The following is a 25,695-nucleotide window of genomic DNA, read 5'->3' as shown; positions in this document are numbered from 1 at the left end:
TCAACCAAAATATGTATTAATCAGAGCTGTTATGGGTGATTAGCAATACACCATAAAGTATGAAAGTGAGATTTTAGTATTTTGTTTCATATATTAATGCTGCTAAAATTAAATTCTCTATCAGTCCTATCCCAGATTATTCTTATAACCCCTTAGAGATAGCTTTCTCTCTCTGAAATATTTTTCTTGCCTCTCAGTCATGCATAACAGAAAATTATTCTGCATCTTATCCAAGCTCAAAAAAATCCCAGTTTTAAGTGCTTGCTATAATGGTGCCAAGAGAACTCAAAATAGAAGCCTCAGGACAGAGAGAGATGATTTTGTTCAGTAAGTTTAAATGTAGTATTAGAGGTTAAAATACACCAAATTGATTATCCAGGTTATTGTTCAAAGTTCCAAGGGGAAACTTTCAGGAGATGAATAAAAAGGAAGGAGCCAACAAAACCTGAAGGAAGTTTCTTGGGTCAACACCTGCTGAAGACCTCTGAATATGTATTATAACATGGGAGCAGACCATGTTGCCAGTCAGTGTGATTCAATTTTTTTTTTTTTAAATTTGTACTTGTTATTTTGGGCTGCAACCATCAAACAAGAAATGATTATTGAGCTACTACTATGTGCATGGCATTGTGGTTAAGTGTAGCTGGAAGCTAAGATGGTGAGATCCAAGCTCCCATTCCATGACACACCAGGAATGGAGTCTGTGGTTGATGGAGGGGACATGGAAGAGGTAGGCTTCATGAACACATGGTTGAAGAGATCATGCCAGAATTGTCTCATGCAAGTGCAGCCTATTGTATGCAGATACTCCCACTATAGAGGAACCCTGCTATAAGCTCCTTTTGCTTGAACAGAACAGTTACCAGAGAGATGCTGCTTGGTGGGCTTCTTAGTCCACCAGCCATATGCCTTTACAGACAGGGTAAATGTGGCAAATCCCTATCTCAGTATCTGTGACATATGCTTTGAATCTGCTAGCTTCCAAACTAAACTACCTATCTCTGCTAGGTTGAAATGAATTACAGAGTGCTAATCAAGAAGTCATTTCCATATATGAAAATAATCTTAAACCGGCAATGTCATGGAGTTTCAAGCTAAGCCTACCTCTTTAGTTCTGTTCTTATAGTTATCACAAACTATGGTAAATAGTCTTTAAACACTGAGAGTCTATTGGCTGTAGATTAACTGTATGTAAGTTGAAGGTAGAAAGTTTGATGTTGAATAACTTTTTTCTCACACTGTTGAAACTCACCTCTTTGGAGGATATTTTTCTTATTCTCTTTCTCATTTCATTATTATTAATAAAAACAGTTTTCTGCACCATGCTTCAGAAGAGAAAACCCTCTTGAATCATAGAGTTAAAAGTAACTCATCCTAAACATCTATACAAAGCATTTTCCAATTGGGTAGAAGAGTGAAAAAGATTTTTCCAGCTCTGCTTTCCATGCTCATGTACCTCATAGGTCTGTTTTTTTCATTTCTTTTACATGGTATAGTTGTCTCTTGGTTGTCTTCATTGGATGTTTCAAAGTTACCTGCAGTTCAGCTCTGGCACTGGACTCATTATACCTTCCCTCCAAACACGTTCTTCCTGCTGCAGTAAATTACCTTAGATAATGGTTCACTCTCCTTGGCAAACTCCTGCTCATCCTTCACAGCCTCACCTAAATGTCATGTCTTCTCTTGCGCATTTCCCAGCTCTCCCAAGTGAAGCTAGTTGTTTCTGTTTCTATTTTCTCATGAAACTTTTCATGCTTTTGCTATTTTATTTATATACTATGTCATGACTGTGATCAGAGGAGGGACTTTACCATGTTTTCTGTGACCTTGCCTGCTATAATAATCCATGGCAGAGCTTACACGGCGGAGATGTTTGTCAAATCCATTTATATACACCTGCTACCATGTCTGTCCTTTGTCTTAATGCATACCTTTATCAAGGGCTGATATTATTGATTTGCTGAGTACCGAATGTCTTTTGCAAGCTGTTTGATTGGTTAAGCCTCTTAACTTATTGGATTCAGTTGCCTCATTTATAAAACATAGAAGAGATGTGATTTCCTGCCTTCAATGGTAATAGTAATATTAATAATAGTATATACATATTTCTTTCTTTCTTTCAAGTTTTTTCTTCCTTCTCACAGGCTCTTTTAGAGGCCTGCCTCAAAAGGATAGTCGGAGTCAGTGAAAGATTTTTTATTCTGAAGAAAAAAAGGTCTTGGGGAAGAAGAACGGTCTTCAACTATAAAAAGGGCTTTCGTGTGGAAGAAGGACAAGTGAGACTCTATGGCGGCAGAAGCTAGAAAGACTAGTGGGTGAAGGTTAGTAAGAGGCATTCAGACATCAGAGAGTTTGGTATATGTTGTCTGGGTCATACATTTCAGATTTAAGGATTTGGTATATGTTGTCTGGGTCATACATTTCAGATTTAAGGATTTCAAGGATCAGTAACACCCCATGCCACTCCCAGCTTGGAGACTTATATTGGGTTTTCAACATTTTATTTTGCCAAATAAAAAACAAACCAAGAGGGGCCCCTGGGTGGCTCAGTTGACTGAGTGTCCAACTCTTGATGTTCTCAGGGTCATGGGGTCCAGCCCTGCCTCAGGCTCTGTGCTCAGTGAGGAGTCTGCTTGAGATTCTCTCCCTCTCCTTCTGCCCCTCCCCCTGCTTGCACGCATGCACTCTCTCTAAAATAAATAAATAAATCTTTAAAAAAAACCAAGCCAAAACAAACCAAGCAACAACAAAAGAGCAAAGCAACTTTCTATTGTGCTCATTTCATTAAAAAAAAGATAATTTTACAAAAAAAGTTAGAAAAGACATAAAAAAGAATAGATCTTTTTGGGTAAGGCCAGTAGTAACCTTACAATGATATACGCGTGCACACACACACACACACACATATTAAATTTTTCCTCACATTTTGATCGGATCTTGCAAATACCAATACTGACGTAATGGGCCTATAGGTCAGCATTTGAGCTTCAGTGTGCTAAGACCCTGCTATTCAATGATAAGGGGTCAAGATATACATATACATATATACTTACACATTTAATTTGGAGGCTTGCATAGGTCCAGGAAGGTATTCTCCTACAAATATTTAAGACTTTGGAACCTGACATATAGTCATATTGCTTTGACTTACTTTCTGCTGTCAGAACATTATATTTTTAACAAGATCCTCGATTTTGACATATCTTCCTGCATCATGTTTTTCCTTGAATCTCTAAAACAAATCAGTGTTGTTGGTCTAGAATTCTGGGCATAACTACAATACTGCATTCTTTTTTTTAAAGATTTTATTTATTTATTTGACAGAGAGAGACACAGCGAGAGAGGGAACACAAGCAGGGGGAGTGGGAGAGGGAGAAGCAGGCCTCCCGCCGAGCAGGGAGCCCGATGCGGGGCTCGATCCCAGGACCCTGGGACCATGACCCGAGCCGAAGGCAGACGCCTAACGACTGAGCCACCCAGGCACCCCAATACTGCGTTCTTAAGTGTGCTTCAAGTTGTATCTTTAAGAAAACCTTACTGAGCAAGATTAGGGTACTGTAGGCTGGGAGATCAGATTTTTTCTCTTGCTGTTATGGTTTCCTGTGTAATATTGGGTTGCTCTTACTCTGAATCAGGATGCAGGATGCACCCAGCAGGAGTGTGGTTCTCCCGAGGCTTGGGAGTGGTGGGTGTAGGGTTAGTTACCTGGGGTGGCCTGAGACAGCGGGTGAAAGGAGAGTCTTTCTCTCAGGACAGGGGCATAGCCACTGCTTGGATGAAAGAGTAGAACATTAAGGACAAAGGGGAAGACCTGACCTGGCCTCAGGTTTGGGGTAAGACTTACACAGCAAGTTATAAGCAAGTTTGGATTTCCAACTTGAATGTGACAGCTTATAGGAGCAATGGAAAGTGACACTCAGAGCCCAAGTTTTATAAAGTAGTAGCACAAGTAGGTATGAAGTTTGCATTGTCACATTTGTTCAGTCAGTTTCCCCTGAACATAAGATACTTTAACAGAAGGTGCTTCTAGAAGCAGCACATTTTTTTTTTTCACTAGGCATCTAGGTTATACTCAGGAAGTTACATCTTGTAGTCATAAATATAGAACGCTGGCTGTCTTCCACCCAAGGCTACTTGGGTGTAAAGATGTAACATAAATAAACGGGTTTGAATTAAAATTCTCAAAAGCTATTATGCATTATTAAAATGACCCACTTTATGAAGATGAGGAAGTTCTCATGCTAAATGACATACCCGAGTTACAGAAACAATTGAGTATGGGATTCCAAATACATGTATCAAATGTCTTTGAAAAATTAGGAATGTAGATTCATTTCTGCACATAGGGAATGAATTACTTACTGTCGCCACTTTAATATTAAATTGAATGTGCAAAGTTGGTGTATCATTCTCTCATCCTATCTGTTGGTTTGAGAAGGACTTTCACAAACTCTTTCCAGAAATTAAACTAATGACCACAATAAAACCCCCCAAAGCTTGTCTAAGCCCGAGGCATTGCGATTTATTGCGATCTTGATATATATCTCCTGGCAGCATATCCACAGGACGAAATTATAATGCTTTGCAAGAGTCACCCAGAAATCCCTGAGGTTCGGTCTGTCACCCTAGAGAGATGCCTTGAAGAGACACTTTCTGGAAGACTCTGAATCTTAACCCCATAGCTAAACTCCAGATAGTCCCTATGGTCATCTGAAGTCTTCAGGTTCCATTGGGGTGAACATAGCATAATTTGTCTTCCTCAGAAATTAAATTCAAAGGGAAAGAAGTGGGTGTATGTCTAGCCACCTGATTCCCTAAGGAGGACAATACTGTCCTTATTGATGTTATCACTGCACATGTGAAATTGAGATTTTTTTTAAAAAGATTTTATTTATTTATTTTAGAGAGAGAGTGAGCAAGAGGAGGGGCAGAGGGAGAGACAGAGAGAATCTCAAGCAGACTCCATCCAATGCAGGGCTCAACCTCATGACCTGGAGATTCTGCCCTGATCTGAAATCAAGAATCAGATGCTTAATCAACTGAGCCCCCCAGGTGCCCCAGTGAAATTGAGATTTTTAAGGGAACTATCTGCATAATTCATGCAGCCAGAAATTCCCTTTTATCTGAAATACTCAGATTAGTGAGATAAGTGTTGGTAATGATGTGTGTGTGTATTGTTTTCTCTTCTTTATGGGAGGGGGGAGTGGATTTTGCAGTAATTGTTTGAATAATTGCCTTCATTCTCTGCCTCTGTGTGCAAACAGCCTATGCTCCCTGGCTATCTTAACAGTGTGTGCTTGTCTCACTTTCCAAGAATTATAAATTGTTTGAACTCTCTTATAATAAATTATTTGAACTCTCTTATAATATTTGCCCTCAATACTCCCTTTGGATGTGGCAGAGGGTAGCCCATCAATCCCATTTTGAAGATGGGGGCATTGACTTGTGGCAGGACGATTGTTGCTGGTGGGGGCAGGGCCAGACCCGGTCTTGTGACTCACAGTCAGGTGCTCTCCCGCCTACAAAGCATTGTGGAATGTGTTCCTTGTTGCCTAAAATTACGGCTGAAACCACCCAAAGCTAGCAGGACCCGTTCTCCCTGTAAAACCATTCATTCTTACTGATGGAGGTCTAAGAAACCCAAGATAAAAATTAGGCCAATTTCAAAGCCAACCACTGAAAGATCTCAAAGGGGGCAGGAAGGGAGGTCTACCTATTATATGAACACTTAGAGATAGTCACCTCTACCAACAATTTTATCTGTACCTATTTTTTTTTTAAAGCACATTTTTTTCCCCCTGATATCTCGAAGTCAGAATCATGTGTGAAACACTGCAACAGTTTTTCCTGTCTCTCCAACCAGATGCCCAGACTGGCTGAACTGTATTAATCAGAGGCCGCCCTGGCCACTAGGTAAAGTAATAGATTAAGCAACTAGCCTGGTATGAGAAGAATATCTGTTGGCTTCTCTCTGTAGTGCACCTAGAAGGAGGCCATGGCCTGAGATAATCTATATCTATTAGGGCAGAAATCAATGTGCCCAATCAGGTAATGTCCTGATTGGATTTTCTCTACAACAAAGCACAGGTTGCCTAGAGGCATTGAGGTATGTTGGTTTCCTCCTTCAAACGTGCAGGCCTGGCTGCTGGGACAACCTCTGGCCCCCTTGATCCCTGGGGAGCACATGGCTCGGGTTCCTCTATTCTCGTCACCCACACTGTATTGGATTTAGAGTTTGAAACACATCTGCCAGTGTTCTCAGTTTTCACTTTCACTGTGTTTGTATGTCATCCTGAGATCAGATATAACGTGGAATGTGGGACTCATACATCAATTAGAAAAAGAAGGAGCAATGGACAGTATAATTTTGGGAAATTGGCGGTGGCATTTGTAATACTGAATTAACTGAGTTATGTTGAGCCTGCACAGACGTCACCTAAGATCATCTGTATGTGCATTGGTCATCACAGTGGTTGGTGAAAAATTTAGTAAAACTCAATTTGGCATATACTGAATATGAAGCACCAAATGGGATTATGAATGCAATTGTTTTATTTCTGAAGCTTTTCACTTCATGTACATTTTTGGGGAGTTCAGTAAACATTTACTAAAGAAGAATGCTTTGGCTTTGACTTTATTGAGTTGGATTCATTTTACACTTTAGGATTCTTTTGATTTTGACTGTGATTTATGCTGAGTATTATGCTATAAATCATATTAGGAAGCAATATATAATCTTGGTAGGTTAGCCTTGTTTTCACCTGTAGTTTTTTCTCCATGTAATGAGTAATGAGTAATGTCTCTCATTTAAATAAGTAAGAGGGGTGCCTGGGTGGCTCAGTTGTTAAGCATCTGCCTTTGGCTCAGGTCATGATCCCAGGGTCTGGGATCGAGCCCTGCATCAGGCTCCCTGGAGTCTGCTTCCCCCCCTCCCACTCTCCCTGCTTGTGTTTCCTCTCTTGCTGTCTCTCTCTGTCAAATAAATAAATAAAATCTTTAAAAAAAAAAATAAGTAAGTAAGAGCTAGGGGAGATGTTTCCTGTCTTTCCAAAAGAAATACAATTTATCAATGGGACAAAAGGGATGGGAGAGATTTAAGCATCTTTCTGTGGCTCATGGATTCAGTTGAGGATGACTCCAAGAGCTGGCAAATGTAGGTAGTGACTGCTGATTCCCGACTTGAGCTCATTTGCACCTTCGTTGTCTCTTGAGAATTTACTACCACTCTTTCTGGTTTTACAATCTCTAGACTGAGAGGTATTTGAGAGGTCACGCAAGGATTGTTTTGTCATGGAGGTTAGGCAAACCACATTAATTCCATTAACTGTGGATGCCAGGGCAGGTGGGAGAAAATGTATGACCCACTCCTTTTCCCCCTCTGCAATGATGAATATTCTTCCCTGAGAGCAACCTTGTGCATTCAAAGTATTTTCTGTGTTTGAGCATGACTCTAGTTACTGGACTTTTTTCTTAATAATATTAAATATGTTTTCGAAACCCTCAGAGGGAAGGAATAGGGTCTGCATCTAAACTGAATAAAAATCCCAGACTCTGACCTTCTAACATGCTTTGGCAGCTTACCCATGTATCTCTTGCTTTGGTATAAGCAGCTCTGTTGGAAGGCTGAGCCCTGACCTTTTGTGATTAGATAGAATTAGAATCTAGCATTTCAGATGGGGATAAGATCATTTCCAAAGGCCTTAGCAGACAGGTGTCAGTGCTGGAGATCAATGTGTTCTTCTGAGGGCGGGATCTCTAAGTGATGGACCAGGAGCTGGAGACATTATCTATGAACAGATATCAGTAAGTCAACTCACAGGACATCCCACATTCTGGGGAGAAGGGCAGTGGGGGGAGGGTCACAAACATCTTGTACGCTGTTGAAATGGAAGGAAATTTCTAATTTTTCCCACAAGGAAACATAACAGAGTGATATTAGAGTATAATAACAAGTTAGAAAATAGAACACAATAATGGTAATCATTACTATAAGGAAAACTAAAACTATTTGTGGTACTATAAGGGAACACTAACCAATCACTAACCAACTGAGCAGATATAAATTTACTAAGAAATTCATTAAATCAATAGGGAAAAACATAAACTGCCTTTTTTGCATTATATTGCAGATTTTTTTTAAAGCAAAATTAGCTGCTCTTTCCTCGAATGAATTTGCAACTCTCATACCAGGAGACTTTTAACTCCTTTTCTCCTGACCATATGCAAGGTAGCATCATATTCAAGAGAGCTTGAGTGGTTCTCCAGGATTGAATAAGGTACTGGGCTACACATTTTACCTACCGTGTTGATTGAATCATCCCAACAATGTTCTGAGATGGGTCATAGTCTAGGCCCTATTTTATAGGTGAAATTCTGTTGCTTATCTTGCTTGACTGTCATTGCCTCCCTTCCCAAGTTCTGCTAATTTAGCACTGCATTCTCGCTGAGGGATGCTTGATGCAGCCTAAAAGAGTGTAAGGCACCCAACTCCACTATTGGGGTGCAGTGTCTTAAGGTCAGCCGGTGGTGCCTGTGAGCCCATCGGTCAACAGCTTTTTCCTACCATCCCCCACCACGTCTGCCTAGTCAGTGTAATGGCCCACATGTCCTCAAGTCCTGGTTTCTTCTGCTTGGACTGCAGCCTCACCACCAACTCTAGCGCTCTTGATTAGGTCCCTGACACCCTGCTTTGCCCTGACCATTCTACCCAAGTCAGCTCCTATTGGCCTCTGCTCTGACTGGGGGCTCCTCACAGCAATCTAATCTCAGGCAATTCTCTGAATCCTTCCCACTTTGTCTGCTTGTAATTAGACTTCTCTATCCCAGATTCCATACATGAACTCTCCTAACTGCCTTTGTTCCTTCAGGTGGGCTGACACCTCAGAGTCCCCTTCTGATGTTTTGGGTCTCCACACAATTTTTTAATTTCCTTGCTTCTTAAGTACCAGAGTTCTCCCCAGGAAGAAATCTAGGCTCTGTGTGCCCATAGTTTATTCAATTTGGGGAGGTTTCCTAGTATAATACAGAAGTATCAAAACTAACAGGTACCAAAATGAATACTTATTAAAAATTCTATAAATTACATAAATATTTAGAATGAGAAAAAAAAGTCAGGACATGGCTCCTTAGAGATTCATATTCCTGTTTTAAGAGGGCAATTTATCAGAAATGCTTATATGAAATGCTTCCTGTTGTAGTCCGACTTCCTTTTACCTCTCAGAGCCCTTGACAACCCCCCTGAGCTCATAGAGACCAGTGCATGTGAGGGCCCTGAGGCTTAAGTATCACCAGATTCAGAGTAAGTCACTCTGACCCCTTCACTGTGGCTCTGGGTGAAAGCTCTTTGCTCTGGCCTTCAGTTCTAGAGAACTGTAATTCTGAGAAAGAGAGAGAGAGAGAGAAACAGAGACAGAATGTGTATGTGTGAGAGAGAGCGCACAACTGTATTTGTAAATGTGAAAGAGAGAGAGGCAGTGTGTGTACGTGTGTGTGTGTGTGTGTGTGTGTGTGTGTGTGTGTGTGTGGAGTGAGATTGATTCAGACCATTCTTCTCTCCTCTGGTGTGGAACCCCTTTCCCTTCTGGCATTTTATATCCGCTGTTACTTATTGACAAACTTTGCTGCAGGAAAACTGAATGCATTCATGGTACTTCCTGTTATATCTTGGGGTGTAGCCAGGCGTGAGTTGGTTAACCACCTTGGGCCGGGGCACCCATGGAGAGGCAGGCTTACGAGGCCCAGGCAGGCCTACGAGGCCCCAGGACAGAGCATGATATCCAGAGGGCAGAGGGACAGGCAGCCGGGGTCATCTGGTGAAGCTAGGAGCACAGGGTAGTCACCACTGGACTAACAGGGATCCTGATGGGCCAGTGGGGCCCTCTCGCCCTTGAACAACGGGAGAGCTGATGCGAAGGGCCCAGCAGCCGGCAGCCGGCAAGCACTACCGTAAGTGTCAAAGCGCCACCTGGAGTTTAGCAGAGGAATTTCAATCCCTGGAAAAGCTCCCCCTACCAGAGTGTGGGAGTTCAGAAATAACCTTAAGGGTTATTGGGAGAGGCATCAGGCAAGAGGATCAACAGGTTGATTGAACTGCTAGACACAGGATCAAAGTGGGAGATCAGACCTTGGAAAAGACTCAGGCTGCTCACTGAGGCTAGACGTGTTTGTTTTGGGGGCAGAGACATCTATCGCTTACTTATTCTCTGCATAACCATCAACAAATTGTTTAAATTTTTTTTTTTAACTTATCTGACAGAGAGAGACACAGCGAGAGAGGGAACACAGCAGGGGGAGTGAGAGAGGGAGAAGCAGGCTTCCCGTGGAGCAGGGAGCCCAATGTGGGACTTGATCCCAAGACCCTGGGATCATGACCTGAGCCGAAGGCAGACGTTTAATGACTGAGCCACCCAGGGGCCCCTACCTTCAACAAATTGTTTAATTTCTTTGTGTGTCCCTGATCTCTCTTTGTTCTATTTAAAATAATGACAGTATCACAGAGTTACTTTAATGACTAAATGAGGTAACATCTAGGTGCTTAACATTGACTATAAACTATTTGAGGACAGGAACCAGATCTTCTTCTGACTTTTCTTTCCTAGTGCCTAATACAGAAGCTGGCACATAGTAGGCCCTTTAAAAATGTTTGTTAAACTGCTAAGTCGCCTACCAGGTGACAGGCATACATATGTATTTATATAGATTGCTAAATTGATCTCTATAGATATAGATACATAGATCTATGCATATGTGTGTAATTGTATAAACTTATCTATACATTTATTTAACCATTTATTTATTATCTCTTAGTTTTTGAAGCTGAGTATAAGATCAGGGCCAGAGTAGCATACATAAGTGGTGACAGTCCTCAGTCGGAGAATGTGAGGCCAGGGCTCTTAATCCCTGAGAGAGAGGGAGAAAAGATTCTGAGACAGATGAGTACTCATCAGACTGACTTGCTTGTCCTAAGTTACCATCTCCACTTAAATGTTGTGAAAACCAAAGTTTAGAGTGATTCTCCTAAAGAATTTATCACTATTTATTTTCATGCTTCTGACGAACTGTTTAAAAAAAAAAATGAGACTCAGCTGATGTCTTACTGGGAAGACTCCAGTTAAGTATGCAGTGAGCATCACCATTTTCCTGTTTGCCCGGAAGGCACCTTTTGCAAGGGATAATGAAGTGTCTCACTGATTTTCTAGACTATGATGTACTTAAATAAAGTTTTTGGTATTGCCTTTGATCCAGTGAAGCCTAGAGCTGCCCTCTGCTCTATGGAGAAAGTGGGATTTGAGATCAACCTTGAGTGACAGACGGCTCTGTCAACAACAAAGAGCATATATGGGCTGGAAGCAAAGGCTTTAGCCACAGAGGAACCCGTGTCCAAGTCATGGCTCTGCCATTTACTAAATATGATTTTATGCATGCTACTTCTCTTCTTTAAAGCCTCAGTTTACTCATTGGTGAAAGAGTTAAAATAATAGTACCTACCTAATAGAGTTATCATGGCCCTTGAAAGAACTAACACCAATAAATTACTCAATACCGTGCTTGGCCCTGTGTATGTGCTCGGTATGGTTTAGTTGTTTATATAAGGAAGGAGGAGGGGATGGGCGTACCGGTGAGAACAACCATCTAGACACTGGTGAGGATGAGGAAGGAGCCCGGTGTCCCTCCAGGTTGGCTGGTGTGGAGTGCAGGGCTTTAGAAGGACCATGAGAAATGTGGATGGTGCAGAAGGTGTGATTTGTTAACGGAGGGCTTTAAAAGGGAAGTGAGCCAGATACAGAAAGTCCTGGTGGGTTTTTGAACACATTGTCTTGCAAAATAGTGCAATGGAAGTTTATGATTTCCTTCTAGAAACTGCAACATTCCTTTCAGACCATACTGATGTATTTTATCCTTTCCAAATTTTGTGGAGTAAGAATGGTTCCACCCATTTTGAAGATGATGATGTTGTGGCCCAGGGAGATAAAAACTGGCCCATGATCACTTTTTAAATGCACCTCACTTATTGGGTGTGGGTTAAGTTGGCATTTGTGAGGGTAACGCATGGGAGGGGGACATGTGCCAGCCTGTGAAAAATATTTTCCAGAGGGAAGCCATTTGACATCTGGCTTAGTTCTAAAGACTGGGCTTCTACTCTATTCTCGTGACCAAGCCTCAGATTTGCCCACCTCTGTATACCTCTTTGGTCCTTCTATGCCTGTATCCCTGCGTGGATAATGTCTTTGGGGCTTGACAACTTTCTGGACTGAGTATCTTTCTCTGAATCCAGGGTTCTTTCAGACTTTTGGATGGAACTTACTGGCCTCTGCTGGCCTACCTGTCTACCTGCCACCATGCCCAAGCCTCTTGCTGGGACACCGTGTCTGATAGCCCCTTGGTGTGACTTCCTCCCTGGCAACTCAACCATTGCCCACAAAGTACCTGCGTCCAGGCGTCAGTTAGCCAGATCCCTAGGTCCTGAGCTCTGCCAGTCTGATCTGTCCGTCTCTTTCCAAGTTGCTTTTCCAGTGGTAGAGCTTGTTTAAAGTAGAGACACTTGGGCTTCATTCTAGACCAGCGGAATCAGACACCCCCATGGTGTGGCCCAGGAACCTATATATTTAAAAATGTCTTTCCAGGTGAATCTATCATAGAGCTGTTTCACAGGTTGGCTTTTGGAAAACACTGACATAGGTACTTTGACTACATGGTCTCCAAGGCCTATTACAACTCAGTGCGTCTATGGTTTGCTCACAGTTAGGTCAATATTATGAATGAAATTCCGGTCAGTATACGTCATTTCCTAGGGGTTTCTTTTTTTTTTTCTTAAGATTTTATTTATTTATTTGAGAGAGAGAGAATGAGAGACAGAGAGCATGAGAGGGAGGATGGTCAGAGGGAGAAGCAGACTCCCTGCCGAGCAGGGAGCCCGATGCGGGACTCGATCCCGGGACTCCAGCATCATGACCTGAGCCGAAGGCAGTTGCTTAACCAACTGAGCCACCAGGCGCCCTCCTAGGGGTTTCTAAAACTGCTTCTTCAAGAGAAAAAAATCATTTAATCTCTCCTCCATATCTTCTCTGGATGAACCCATCTTATCGATCTCTATGTAGGTACTACAAGTCCTGCAGGATAAGTTGGAAGCTCCCCTGCTTCTGCAGCTGGCTTAACATTTCCAACTTGTTCTCATTCTGAGGCACCTACGAGGCAGGCTCCTTGCCATGTTTGAAGCCTGACCTTGCTTACAGGCTCCTTGCCGTCACTGCCTCAACCTAGTTTCAAGTTCCCTCTTAGAAATGACAGTCTGCTCACATTCAAAACCATCTTTATCAAAGCCATTTCTTTGAACTCTTCTGAAGAATAATCTGGGAACATCTAAGATTTAATGTCCTTTAAAATAATGTGGAAAAAAAAAAAGAGAGTTTTGTCTATATTGAATCCTCCAGATTCATTAGTTACCAGGTTGGGTCTTACTGATGTATGGAAACTTTTGTGGATGCACTAAGGATGCACTTTCTAAAAATTGGTTTTATAAACTGAGAACCTTGGAAACTTTTAAACATCTTCCCATAGAGGTGCTTTAGCATTTTATATATTTGTATGTCATTTTCTTTCACCTTTGCATATGCCAGGGAGTGCTGTGTGTCAATGCTTGTGATTTTATTCCTTTCGAGCAACTGCATTTGTGTACTGCAGAGGGTTCTGTGGTAATAAAGATTGGTTTTATTAGGACCAAGTTAGCCCTGGACTGTTCTCATGCTCCCCTGAACAAGTTAGGTTTTATATAAGTTCTAATTTCACAGACATGCAAGTTCCTAATGTTTTCCTAACCAGGAATATCCTGGCATGAAGTATGAGCTCATCAGTTTGTGAGGAACGTGAAGGAGTTAATGTTAAGGACCGTCATGGAAGTGGGATGAGAGGCCAGCCCTCAGACAAGAACAGGACAAGAGGACTTGGAGAGAGCCACAGTTTCTCATCATATCCCTGACGCAGATATTTTGGTTAGCTTGCCACATCAGTACCTTTTTATCATTGTAAATCTCCTTCCCCACCTAGTTATTTTCAGGCTACAATATTCCCGTTCCGCAGATGTTGAGCCCAGGCTGGATCTGGAAGAGACTGAAGGAACGTCACTTCCAGGCGTGCTGACATCAGCCACAACAGACAGCCCCCTCGAACAGATAGGTGTGTGGGACATGATACCATGATGGGACACAGTGGGGTATTTGGTTATCTGGCCAATTCTCATGCTCTCACCGGGGAATCTCCAAACCAGGAAAAAATGTAGTTCCTGTAACTCTAAAGTAACACACAGGTGTTTTCATGAGTCAGTAGAGTCTTTTAAAGACCACAAGAGAAAGAGAGCAGTTCCCCCTTGTTTCCAGATAGGAAGATCTGGGCTTGCGGGTGGTCAGGATATAATTTTGAAGTAGGTTTACTACAGTGGACTTCCAGTCAATTCACAAAGGACGCTGACTGGATGTAGGAAGAGTCACAGATGTCGAGAGAGGCTAAGCAATTGGAGAACTGGGGGTATGCTTTCCCTAAATGCTTCAGAAAGGCAGCTCATATTGTCATTAGAGAATATTCAGCCCAAGTTCCAAACACAGTTTATATGTCCTCCCTCCTTTTTACTTTGTCAAATACATTCTGAAATTTAATTAATTATTGGGTCTTAAAAATGGTTACTCTTGTAACCATAGACCATAATAGTATGTTAATTAAAGTGGAATTAATTTTAAAATATTAGGATGTATTTGAAGCCACTCATAATTCTGAGACAACTAAAGTAAAATAGGACAAAATATCCAAAAAAATGTCCAATACCTGTCTTTTACTTCATGTTAAAGAAAATAGATTTAAAATTTGACATTAGCTAGATTTTCAGTTTAATATGGAGATAGAGGTGGGGGCGCCTGGGTGGCTCAGTCGTTAAGCGTCTGCCTTCGGCTCAGGTCATGATCCCAGGGTCCTGGGATCGAGCCCCGCATCGGGCTCCCTGCTCCGCGGGAAGCCTGCTTCTCCCTTTCCCACTCCCCCTACTTGTGTTCCCTCTCTCGCTGTATCTCTCTGTCAAATAAATAAATAAAATCTTAAAAAAAAAATGGAGATAGAGGCATTCTAGAGGTACCTTCTCTTTCCTCTCCTACCATTCCACGAAAGTCCCTTTGAAAATGTATCAGTGCCTTAAAAAAATTGTACAGGGGTGCCTGGGTGACTCAGTCAGTTAAGCATCTGCCTTCAGCTTAGGTTATGATCTCGGGGTCCTGGGATCAAGCCCTGCATCGGGCTCCCTGCTCAGTGGGGAGTCTGCTTCTCCTTCTTCCTCTGCCCCTACCCCCAGCTTGTCCTCTCTCTCTCTCTCTCAAATAAATAAATAAATAAAATCTTTAAACAAATAAATAAAATTTATATTCCTTATAAGTGGGGTACAGGAAGATAATATGCAGGACTCTGGGAGGATTTTTACAAACTGCCACGTCAGTGGTGTTGGAGTGAGAAGCACAGTCGTGGATTCTATTTGCTCCAACCTGTGCCTAGGAAAAGTACACATCATCTGGCAGAAGATAGCAAACAGTTCTCTGTTACCATACAGCCTGTCCCTAGCTCAGGCATTCCAGCCAGAAAGTCAGGCAACCACATTCCTTTCCACATGAGGACAGTATTTTTTAGGCACCCAGATCAGGGCTCTCCTCCTCTTTCCTTTCTTCCCTCTTCATTCTTGATTAGAGATTAGAGGTCTTAGAAGAAACTGTGCCAGATGTGTCAGCACAGTGACATGTTAGGGTGTAATTGGTGGTGATGTGCTGAGTTGAGATTGTAAACACGACAGACTGAGGCAGATACAAGAGCTGGAAGCGTGAGTGAGTGTGCATAGATGCAGGAGAGGGCATGCGGGGACTCTATGACTTACTTGTCTTTGGAAAAGAGGTAATTGTAGACTGTGCCTAAGTATTTAACACAGTCAAAAGAGACTGGCAGTGAGAGAAGGAGGTTCATGTATTTATCCAGCGAGGATTTATTGAGTATCTACTAGATATGCCAGATGCTATTTTGGTGGCAGAGAAATACCAGTAAGAAAGAGAAACTGGGGTCTGGTTCTACTAGGGAAGATTGGGGAGTAGATAGAGGGAGAGGGACAAGAATAAGCAAACTATTGAAAAGCATAATTTTTGATAATTATCAGTGCTGTGAACAACATAAGATGGGGTGGTGAGGCAGAATGAATGGGGCTTCTCAGACCAATCCACTGTGGCCCCAACATAGACTGGACCCAATGCCGCAGGACTTGTCCAGAAGAAACAGAACAAATGGGGTAGGAGAAACAGAGTTTGATCATTACCACACTATGTTATGTAAATATTATTATTATCTTGTTTTACAGATGGAAAAATAACCTGAGACAATATATGAGCAAAGAAAAATTCTTATGAGAAGAAATACAAGCAGTTGATAGACATTTGGAACTTATTAAAATTCACAAGTAATGAAATAAACACACTAAAGGGATGAAATTTAAAATTGCAATTAGATACCATTTTCAATCAATCAAATTTGCAAAGATTAAAAAAAAAAGACCAAATTATTGCTAGTGATAGTGACATAAATTTGACCCCTCTCATTTGCTGCTGAGAAGATAGTTAATTGGTACATCTTTTAAGTAAAACAATCCTACCTGTAGGAATAAGTCTCAAGGAAATTACTAGAAAAGCAAATAAAGATTAATATACTAGATGTTAATTGCAGTACTATTTATAATTACAATTACATTTCCCAGTTTCCCTTGGCAAGGTGTGGCCACATAAGCAAGCTCTGGCCAAAGGCTTGTGAGCAAAAATGATGTTCCTAAAAGATCATGTTCCTAAAAGAAAGTGGTTTGCCCTCCATGTCCTCTTTCCTCCTTTCCAAAGGCTAATGCATGGATGCAGTAGTGGGTGAGCTGGTTTTGACCATGAGGACAAGAACAACACTCTAAGGAAAAACAGAAAAATAAGATCGAAGGAGCCTTGGTCCCTGGATGACCTTGTGGAGTAGAGCTTCTCCCTGCTGAACCTATCAGATGGAACTTTAACAAGAGATAGAACCTTCTATCTTGTCTTCAGCCATTGTGACTTGGCCTCCTTTGCAACAGCTGAATTAATATCCTAAATAGTACAGACAGCAGCTATGTAAAATATATACAATTTTTCATTCCTTATTATTTCAATTATCTAATACACACACCGATGGTCTTAATAATAAAACTAAGTAGCAGATCCCCACAGAAGATGTGTTAATAAAAGCAGAATGCTTAACATCATCTCTTGGCTGTTTTGGCAATCAGATATTCATGTTTCACAAAAATACTTAGGTATAACTTGATAAAAAAAAGCAGGACCAGGGGCGCTTGGGTGGCTCAGTCAGTTAAGTGTCTGCCTTCGGCTCAGGTCATGATCCCAGGATCCTGGGATTGAGCTCCGAGTTGGGCTCCCTGCTCAGTGGGGAGCCTGCTTCTCCCCCGCCTCCCACCGCTAGTGCTATCTATCTTGTTCTCTCTCTTAAATAAATAAATTAATTAAAGAACAAAACGGGACCAGATGCAATTATAAAAAGGTAAAAGCTTTGATTAGTTCTTTAAGGTTTTAACTTGATCTCAAACCTATGAAATGTTAGTGGCAATTGTTTTCCTTTCCATTCCTGTGCATTGCTTCCAGAATGGGATGTTATGTGCCACATTATCCAGTTGGCTTTGTCAGAGATTTATCTCTGTAGATGGATCAATTATTCTAGTTTGGGGAGAAGGCAGAGCTTCTTGCACCATGAGTGGCTGTATAAAAGCCAGTTGGTGGAAAAGGGAAACAGGAATGAGAGACATGCCTTTCGCTTGGGGCAACTTTACTTCCTTCTCTTCTTTATCATCATTTGCTAGAACCTGGATAAGCCGTCAGCATGGGCTCCTGGGGGCCTGTTCAACTGCCTTCTGATGCCGTATTGCTCTAGCAACAGAAAACTTTGGTAGAATGGGAGCAAGAGCTAAAATTGGAAGGTGGGGACACAGACATATAAGTGGAGACTGAATTATGAGGGGGAGAGGGTATGGAATAGAAGGTCAAGTCCAAATCCCAGCTTGGAAGAGGCAATTCTGGTCTAGTGTCACACAGGCTTTGAAATCCTGAGGAAGGGGATGAGGCTTTTAAATTCTAGGGGTGAGATGATGGGACAATGAAGAAGAGCAGTGTTCTTTAAGAAAATCTCTTGAGGGCGCCTGGGTGGCTCAGTTGGTTGGGCGACTGCCTTCGGCTCAGGTCGTGATCCCAGGGTCCTGGGATTGAGTCCCGCATCGGGCTCCCTGCTCTGCGGGGAGCCTGCTTCTCCCTCTCCCACTCCCCCTGCTTGTGTTCCCTCTCTCGCTGTGTTTCTCTCTGTCAAATAAATAAATAAAATCTTAAAAAAAAAAAAAAAAAAAAAAGAAAATCTCTTGAAATGTTAGGAAGAAGAGCAAGGACAAAACCCAGCCTTCAGAGTCATCAGCTGGCTAGACAGAGACTAAGAAGCAAGCCCCAGGCCACGACTGAAGCAGAGAGCAAGACTGCTAGCTGGCTTTGGTGCCTTGTGGGAAGAGAGACCCCAGACATTCAAGAGGCCCAGACAGAGCAGATGAGAACAGGTAAAGGATTCTCACATTCATTGAGCATTTAATATTCCATATACTCGATTTTATTTTTGCGGCAAGCTTGGGAGCACTCTTCGCAGAAAGGTTGAATGATTTGATCCAAGATCATGAATTTATTAAGTGGAGGATGTAGTTCTGACTGACTCTAAAATCCATATTCTTTCTTTCCTGCCATTTTGGGGCTTTTCAGGGATTGCTGCCCATTATACTTCCAGAAGGTGGAAGAAGTTAGAGAAGTCTATTACCCAACCTTGATGGCTTGTAGGATAACGATTGATGTGTTCCCCATAGGCCTCTTGTTAGTTTACAGAGAAAGGAGGAAGCCTGGGGGTAGATAGGACGCTGCCTAATCAGGAGTCTGAAGGTGGTACTGTCCCGCCTTCCCAGAAGCTTAGCTTGCTACGTTCCAGATTAATTCTAGGCAGTTGTGAGCTGTCGGTGCCCATAGCCATTTCCCAGAGAATCCTCAGGACTCTAATAGCCTTTAAAGGAAATGTTATGGTAAAATATGAGAAGATGCTCAATCTTGTAACTGATCAGGTAAAAGCAAATCAAATGAACCTTTAGATACTATTTTCATGTCATCAGATAGAGATAAATTATAAATATTTTAATATCCAGTGTCTTTGGAAGTATAGACAAAATGGAACTCCAGTTTGCTGTTGGTAGGCATGTAAGCTAGCAGCACTTATTAAAATTTACCCAGAAATTTCACCTTATAGAAATAACCATGTAAGTGTGCAAGGATATGTGTACAATGGCATTTGTTCCAGAACTGTTTAAAAATTAAAAACCAAGGGGCACCTGGGTGGCTCAGTTGGTTAAACATCTGCCTTTGGCTCAGGTCATGATCTCGGGGTCCTGGGATCGAGCCTGAGCATCAGGCTCCCTGCTCAGCAGGGAGTCTGCTTCACCCTCTCTCTCTCTCCCTCTGCCCCTCCCCACCATCCATTCTCTCATTCTCTCTCACGTAAATAAATAAATACTATCTTAAAAAAATTAAAAAATGAAACCAAGTAAATATCCATCCACAAAAAAGTTAAATTACAGCACAGCCGTTCCTAAGGAGTATGATGAAGCCATTTAAAAATGTGATTGAACTGTCTATGCTTATGTGGAAGGGTATCCAGGATATAAGGAGTGTAAAAGCAAACTCATGAGAACAACAAAAAATGACATACACCTGTGAGTGGAGAAAAGTCAAGAAGGATCCATACCATGCGGTGGTTATTTTTGGAGGAGAGAACGTAGAACGGGGCAGGGGCGGATGAGGTGACCCCCATTCTTCACATGTATCTTCGTGGTTCGAATTTTGGGACAATCTGTTGAACATTTATTACTGTTATAATTTAAATAAATTCATAAAATAAAAGTGAGGAACACTCAGGGGTAGGCAGTTATCCTTCTGAGCCCGAGGCAGAGGACAGCGACTTGAGGTCATGTGTGATTCTGTACCAGTGCCTACCACAGAAATTTGGACACATGCTAAAACCTGCTCCACTTAGGGAAGCCCAAAAAACCCGCTCCAGGCAGGACTGTAGCTGGCAGAGCAGGCATCTAATTTTTCCTACCTTCCAGTAGATTCCAGCCCGAGCTCCCGCTAGCCTTATTTTCTATTCCCCCGCAATTCCTTTGACTCTGAACTTCAGACTGACCTCCTGTTTCTCCCCTGAAGCTATTTTTTTAATACTTTCTCTTCCCCTCAATTTACATTTTAATGCTTAGTGAGTTCACGACACTGTAAGATTCTTTATAATAGGGGCCGAAATGCATGCAAAACTTTCGTGAGGTTTTTCCTCGGTGAATAAAAGGCAATGCCCCCGACGAGTTGTCACTGGCATGTAGTATTTGTATGAAATTAAACTCAGAGAGTAATGACAGGGAGGTTAATTTTCTTCCCATTGTAGGTACAGTTGATTTCCTTTCATTTAGCTTTGAGAAAAGGTTAAGGGTTAAAAGGAAGCTGGGGAGAACCTGGAGTTTGCTGTAATTGGCTACAGTAGTCACAGGACACTAATACAGCCTGGCTGCTTTACTGGAGGTGTCCTTCCTGGTGGGACCCGAGGCCCTTAGGACCTTGTGGCTTCACGTGGCCCCCTGGGCACTGAAAGGAGGTTCTGAATGCAGCTAGGAAGTGGACTGCCCTGGCAATGGGACCATTTGACTGACTCATTTGATCCCTCCCCTCAACTCCCTCTTCTTTTCAACAACAGCTCCTTCTCAGCACCATCTCAAGAGCTGGAAACAGAATAGCTGTGGCGACACGTAACATGATAAGGCATGTGCTTGACATATGATTGATTTTAGGTCAGCCTCAGAACCGGCCGCGTGATGCCTTGTGAGTTTGATGGGTGATTTATAGCCATTGGAAGCTGGATGGCTTGTTCTGTGCTCATAGCCAACTAGAACTATATTATGCGAGGCTTAGGCTAATAGATCACTGTGTAAATGACATCAGGGACTCACTCTCCACTCTCTAAACGTGAAAGAAGCCATGAGCAGACAAATTAGATGAATAAATACTCCCTATACAAGCTACCTGTCCTAGCGGATTAGCCATTTACAAACTTTAGAATACATAAAAGTCACCCAGGGATCTTGTTAAAAATTGTAGATTTCCAGCTGATGTTTCTGATGAAGTAGGGTGGGGATGTATTTTTGACATGTGGCCCAAGAGATTCTTCTGCAGGCAGTCGGTGGAGCCCGCTCTAATGGAAGAGCAGAAGCTGCTGGGGTCAGAGAGAGACACCACTCACACGTTCTGGTGTTTTGGCACAGAGGACAAGCTGTAATTTCCAAACATTTTTTTCCTGCTTTGATCCTCTTCACATTTATATATTCTTCCACTGTTACCTCCATTACATGGGAACTTGAAAGCTATGGGGGGAGGGGCTGGGAGAGTACATAGTCCTAGGGCGGCGGCATGGGGCTCACACATCATAATCTCCATGTGGGCAAGTGGGGCACTCTTCCAGATTCTGGTAATATTTCCTCTATTCCCCTGCCCCACTTACTAGCAGGTGATTCTTAGCTTGGAGAGAAACAAGTGTCTCTCGGTGGGGAATCTCTGGGTGAGGAAACGTGCTAACATTCAAGGCACCATGCATCTTGCACTTTGGGCAACTAGCAGACACGATCTTGCACTTGGGCATGTTCCTTCCTTTCGAGGCTGCGGAGAGATGATCTGGTCCCTGCGCCATGAGGCATTGCTCTCCAAAGTCTAGTCTTGCATTCATCTGGGCTGGGGGTGGAAGGTCAGGGCTCTGCCTGTGTTGTGCAGTTTGTGCGTTCATTCCCAAAGGTCAAGTGTGGCTGGAATCCAGGTCAGGTCCCACGGCCCTATCCGGACGTTGGGGCAAGGATAACGGCTGTGCCTGGCCTGAGGAAGGGAGACCTTTTAAAAATCTACGCAAGCTCAGGTGCCTGGGTGGCTCAGTTGGTTAAGCGTCTGCCTTCGGCTCATGTTCTCAGGGTCCTGGGATCCAGCCCCAAGTTGGGCTCTGCTCAGTGGGGAGTTTGCTTCTTCCTCTCACTCTCCCTCTGTGCTCTCTCTCCACCGCCCCCCCCAAATAAATAAATAAATAAAATCTTTTAAAAAAATCCACACAAGCTCTCTGCTAGCTGTGACCCTGCCAGGTGGAGCCCCCAAGCTTCTCTCAGTCTTAATGCTCTCCTTGATGTTCCCGAACTGGGTATTGGGGTGTTTAGGAAGAACTCTGTTTACTGCTGCATATTCCAAGAGTTGGAAATCTCTGCTTTCCTGATGATTAAGCCTCAAGAAGAGCCCACCCATCTGACCTCCTTCAGGCTATGTCCATCTACCCATTGGAAAAACAAATTCCTAAGTGAGTGACACATTATCCCCTTGTGTCCTGTCAATCCTCTCATTTGCCAATCTCCAGCTTATCGGCTAGACTTGTTTAATGCCTGAGGCCAAGGTACTGCAGTATCTCTTATTTAACTAGTTGCACACAGCTAATTACTTACCCCGGTATCTCATCAGTATACAGAAAATATTGACTCCAAGTTGGAAAATGCCTCAGAGGCATTACAAAACTTGTATTAGAAGAGACGCCTTCTTAAATACCAGCCATCCAAGAGCTCCGAAGGAGAATAAGGGAGAAGCTGGGAGGAAACCAGCTGGAAAGAGGGGTTGCACGTTTCACTGCAACCCCTCTCCCCACCATATTTCCTATTCAAAATGATCTCTCACGAGATTTGGTACAAGTATTTGCCTTCTCACAACCTACTCCACTCTCCTGGTGATAAAATAATCCTTGACATGCTGTACCCCACCCTTTCTGAGTGGGTTCACGTTCTGAATACTCACTCTGACTATAGCAAGATTTAGATAGCTGCCTGTTGCCTATCCTTACAGGCCATGGAAGCTTCAGGAAACCTTCCTGATTCACGGTTTCGGTGCTTGGCTTTCTGGCACCTGCCGACCAGCCTCCCCTCTTGCTGGCTGCAGTATCAGTGGCTTCCCGTAGAAAGCTGGACACACTCTCCTTAAGGGGAGATTAGCAGGTGCTCAGGAGGGTAGTACAGAACATTAGCTACCTAATCATTAACGTTCCTAATTGGGGAGTTCTCCCAGGTAGACGATTTATTGTGCTTTCACTATATGGCCTGGCAGGTGCTGGGTGTGTCGTATAGAATCTAACTCAGTGTTCACACTCTATCAGCTAAGGACCAGTCTCGATTTTCAGTTGAAAAACTTGAAGTACAGGGAATTAGAATAATTTTTCTGAAGTCACACATCTTATTAAAACAAAACTAAACCAAAAAACGTAGAGGAGAAAAAGTGCTTTAAAGGGAGAAGAGACAGTAGCGAAGTAGTTGCTCTTGAGAACAAATACTCGTTTGGGAAGAGAATGTTTTCCTACTGCTGGATCAGCCAATCAGGGCTGCAGTAGTATTTGCATGGTTTAGAAATGATTTTTTTTGTTGGTCTCATTTTATTCTTCTACCCTTTACAATCTAAGGCCCGTCTTAACCAAAACGCAGATTTCAGACATTAAGGTATTTCCACTTTTTCTCCTCTTCTGTCAGTTAAAGAAGTATCAGAGTGAGCACTCTTTTTCCTTCTAGAAGCACAGACTTTGTAAACAAGTTGTGGGCAAGAGAAAATTCCCATGGGTTGGCCAACGTCAGCACCTCTGGATCAATGGTTCACAACCTTGGCTGCTCATGAAAATCCCAGCGTGGGCTGGCCCAAGCCCAACCTGCTAAATTAGCATCTCTGGGGCAAGGGCTGGGCACTGAAATCAGCATCTCTGGGTGTGGACCGGGCTTCAGGGTGTTTTGAAAACTGCTGCTGCTCTCCAGATTTTGGGGAGCGAGGCTCTAGATCAGTGGTTCTCAAAGTGCGGTCCCTGGATCTGCAGTATCAGCATCACCAGGGAGTTTTTAGATATGCAAATCCTTGGGCCCAATCCCAGTCCTGCAAATCAGAAACTCAGAGGGTGGAGTCCAGCAGTCTGGTTTAACAAGCCCCCCAGGTGGTTCGGATATAACTAAAGTTTGAGAACCACCGCTGGATAACAGTTTCACCTTTACTTCGGTGTTAGGCTTTGGAGAGATGAGATCCCCCAGCTTATATCCAAAGCAATGGAGGGCTGATTACAAGCATATTTGTGGAAATAAGAGAGCAGGCATCATAGGAACCCAGGGAAAGGGGCACAGTGGAATGCTTGGGATGAGCTGCTGTGGCACCTCGAGGCATTCCAGGACCTGGGATGTGGTCTGGAGCACGGCGTGTGATTCGGGATTTGGAGCGACTTGCCCATGCTGCTTCTTGTTTGGCCAGCCACGGGAATTCCTGGTTTCTTCCTCTAGTGCCTTACTGTTATCCTGGCTCTGATGCTCTCTGCCTCTGCCTGCAGCGAGTGGCTTAGCTGGAGTCTTGGAATGAGGCTGCTGGAGTTAGCATTCTGGCTCATATTATCTGTATGACCTTGAGCGCTTCATCATCTCACTCCTCTTGGCCTCGGTGTTCTTGTCTGAAAGGTGGGAATACTAATTGTATTTACCCTATAGATTTATAACTGCTCAAACACCAACGCTGTCATTATTGCTTTTGTGTGTCTTCATGCTTCCAGATACATCTACCACAACTGACTCAGTCCAAACCCTGAATTCAAGTGTTTGAGAAAGAGACACAGATTGCTGTCGTGAGTCACTGTGGTGGTTCCTGGGCCAAGCTCTCCCACCAAGCATCTGTGGGCATCCCATATATTTACTGTTTGGGGCTTCGATGCTCTCCTCTGGTCCATGAGACCTCAGTCACTCAGAAGGTCCTCTTATGCTATAACCAAAGAGAGGAAGAGCGCATGCGCGGTATTGTACTGTTGCAGGATTTCTATTCCTTTGGTCCCCTGGCTTTTGGTCACGCCACTTCAAAGAATGAAGAGGTAGACCAGACGAAGAGTGGCGGGCCACAGAACAAAGTTTATTGAGCGATAGTACAAAGCTCCTGAAGAGGGAGAGGACCCAAGAGGGTTGCCAATTTGGCGTTTAGATCTAGGGGTTTTTATGGGCTTGTTGGTGGGCTTTGATCTGATTAACCCTCCGTGCACCCAATCAGGTTTTTGTCCTCTACCTATCACGTGGGAAAGGGTGGAGGGCTCCTTCCAGGGTGATGTAAAATTCTTTTAACGGTGGTTTCCTCTTGGGCGGGGGACAGCTCATCCCTGCCTGCCTTTCTTCTGACTCTCCTTCATGAGTACCAGCAGGACACTCGGCTAGTCCAAGGCACTGGGAACGTCCAGGGGACTTAGTCTCTTAGCTTGGCCCCAACAGTCTAACCACGTGCTGATGGTGTTTTGAGTCTGAGTCCACAATTTGGAAACCTCTTTTCACATGGATAGATCACATTTGAATGTAGCATGTGGGTTGCAGAAGTGGAGACCCAGCCGCATGATGACTGTCCCTTCTGGCCCCTCCGTGTGGAGTTTTAGGATCACCGAAGCAGGGAATGTCAGTGCAAGGAAGACGTGCTGCTCACTGACGGAGGCAGAGGATGCCAACCTCCGAATAAACACTACACATTTAAA

The sequence above is a fragment of the Neomonachus schauinslandi genome, chromosome 9 (genome assembly GCF_002201575.2).
Source record: "Neomonachus schauinslandi chromosome 9, ASM220157v2, whole genome shotgun sequence".
Classification (NCBI taxonomy): Eukaryota; Metazoa; Chordata; class Mammalia; order Carnivora; family Phocidae; genus Neomonachus; species Neomonachus schauinslandi.
Note: the sequence above shows the minus strand (reverse complement) of the source record.